General features: G+C 44.7%; 1 non-coding gene across 1 annotated transcript; it reads right to left on the bottom strand.

Moving 5' to 3' along the window:
- Positions 1 to 388: 388 nt before the first annotated feature.
- On the bottom strand, positions 389 to 495 carry LOC133798931 (small nucleolar RNA R71). Its single transcript, XR_009876147.1, has one exon. It is a non-coding gene; the product is annotated as a small nucleolar RNA R71 (small nucleolar RNA).
- Between the last annotated feature and the right edge of the window lie 2371 nt (positions 496 to 2866).

Raw genomic sequence — 2866 nt, forward strand, 5'->3', positions numbered from 1 at the left:
TCAGGCTCAGACCAACGCTGAGAGGAGTCTGAGAGATTATGTGCTACCCACTCTGACGGGAGTACAAAATAGTATACGCCCACCAGCTGTAGAGGCCAACAACTTCGAAATCAAGCATGCTATTTTACAAATGGTGCAGTCCTCTGTGCAATTCAATGGGTTGCCCTCTGAAGATCCTCACACCCATTTGTCCAACTTCCTAGAATTGTGTGGAACCTTCAAATATAATGGGGTGAGTGATGACGCAATCAAGCTTAGGCTCTTCCCATTTTCTCTAAGGGACAGAGCTAAAAGTTGGCTGAATTCTCTACAGCCCAACTCCATTGTCACTTGGCAAGATCTGGCTCAGAAATTTTTATCCAAATTTTTCCCTCCGTCAAAGGCTGCTAAATTGAGGGGAGAGATAAATAACTTTTGCCAGAATGACGGAGAGTCACTGTATGAAGCTTGGGAACGGTTTAAGGAACTCCTGAGAAGATGTCCTCATCATGGCATAGAACAGTGGATGCTAGTACAGAATTTCTACAATGGTTTATGTCCGACAACCAGAACCATTATTGATGCTGCAGCGGGTGGCACTTTTATGAGCAAGAGCGCAGCTGGTGCTTATGAACTGCTGGAGGACATGGCTACAAACAACCATCAGTGGTCTGAGGAAAGATCATCAGGAGTCAGAAAGGTAGCTGGGGTGCATGAGCTAGATGCAATCACTGCCTTAACAGCGCAAGTAGCCTCTTTGACCAAGCAGTTGCAACAGAGTAGTGTGTCTGCTAATGCGGTTCAGATGGCAGTGAGATGTGAAATGTGTGGTGGTGCTCATTCTGTCGATCAGTGCCCTATCTGTATGAATAACACCCCCATGGATCATGCTCAAGTTCAGGCGGTGGGAAATTTTCAGAGGCCACTCAATAATCCATTCTCCAACAACTACAATCCTGGGTGGCGAAATCATCCCAATTTTTCGTGGAAGAATAATCAAGGCCAACAACCTCAGTTTCAGGGTCAATTTCAGAATAACATGCCTCAGCCACCTATGAATCAAGCTTCGTCATCAATGCAGCCTAGGCCTCAACAATCAATGCCTCAACCTGAGAGACCTAATGAACTGCAAGCTGCCCTGTTGACTCTTACTAACACTCAGACTCAATTTATGACTGAGACAAGATCCTTCATTCGAAACCTTGAGACACAGGTTGGGCAGTTGGCAAATATGCTCAATAACAGACCCCAGGGAAACTTGCCAAGTAATACTGAAGTCAACCCCAAGGAGCAAGTTCAAGCAATCACTTTGCGGAGTGGGAAGCAAACAGAGCAGCCTAGACCTCCACAGGCAGTGGTTCAGAAAAAAGAGATGGGTGCATAGTCTGATTCAGAAAGGGTTACTGAAGACCATCAGAAGTCAGAACAGAGTCCCCCAGTTGTCATTGAGCAGCCAGTTAGAGTTCCATACCCTCAGAGGCTTAGAAAGACTGCCCTTGATAAACAGTTTTCTAAGTTTCTTGAGGTGTTTAAAAAGCTGCACATAAACATTCCTTTTGCGGAGGCCTTGGAGCAGATGCCCAGTTATGTTAAGTTCATGAAGGAGATTCTGTCAAAGAAAAGGAGAATGGAGGACTATGAGACTGTAGCACTCACTGAAGAGTGCAGTGCTATTTTACAAAGGAAGTTACCCCAAAAGCTGAGAGATCCGGGGAGTTTCACCATACCTTGCACCATTGGCAAGTTTGAATGCAAGCACTCCTTATGTGATCTGGGGGCAAGTATCAATTTGATGCCCTTATCTGTGTTTAAAAGACTTGGTTTGGGGGAGGCAAAACCAACAACTGTCACTTTACAGCTCGCAGACCGATCGTTAACACATCCACGAGGTATTATTGAGGATGTTCTTGTGAAAGTGGATAAGTTCATATTTCCCGCTGACTTTATTGTTCTGGACATGGAGGAGGACACAGATGTTCCTATTATTCTTGGTAGACCATTTTTAGCCACAGGCCAAGCTCTTATTGATGTTCAAAAAGGAGAGCTTAAGCTGAGAGTTCAAGGAGATGAGGTGGTCTTTAATGTCTTCAAGTCTATGAAGTATCCGGTGGCTAGTGACAGTTGCTTTAGTGTGGATATGATAGAAAAGGCAGTCTCCAAGAGAAGGATGAGCAGTGATGCCTTAGAGGCAGTATTATTGGGTGATGAGGGCGATGATGATGAGGATGCTGAGATCAGAGAATGTGTAAACTGGATCAACTCTTTCTTACCATATTGGAAAAAGTTCCAAGAATTAGCGGATGGGACTGATAAACCGCTAACCTCCATTCAGCAGCCACCACCGTTGGAATTAAAGGTCCTCCCAGATCACTTGCAATATGCTTATTTGGGAGAGAATGAAACTTTACCGGTCATTGTGTCAGGTGACCTGTCAAAGGTAGAATTGGAGAAACTGTTGAGGGTTCTAAGGGAGCATAAATTGGCCATTGGGTGGACATTGTCAGATATTAGAGGAATAAGCCCAGCGACAGTGATGCATAAAATTTTATTGGAGGAGAATAGCAAGCCATCCATAGAGGCCCAGAGAAGACTCAATCCAGCCATGAAGGATGTAGTATTGGATCAGATTCTTAAATGGTTGGATGTTGGGGTGATCTACCCAATTTCTGATAGTGCATGGGTGAGCCCTGTGCAAGTGGTACCTAAGAAGGGTGGAATGACTGTGGTGAAAAATGAGAACAATGAACTCATTCCAACAAGGACTGTAACGGGGTGGCGGATTTGTATAGACTACCGCAAGCTCAATAAGGCAACAAGGAAGGATCATTTTCCTTTGCCTTTTCTTGATCAGATGCTTGACAGATTGGCAGGCCACAGCTACTACTGT

Source organism: Humulus lupulus, chromosome 8, assembly GCF_963169125.1.
Source record: "Humulus lupulus chromosome 8, drHumLupu1.1, whole genome shotgun sequence".
Lineage (NCBI taxonomy): Eukaryota > Viridiplantae > Streptophyta > Magnoliopsida > Rosales > Cannabaceae > Humulus > Humulus lupulus.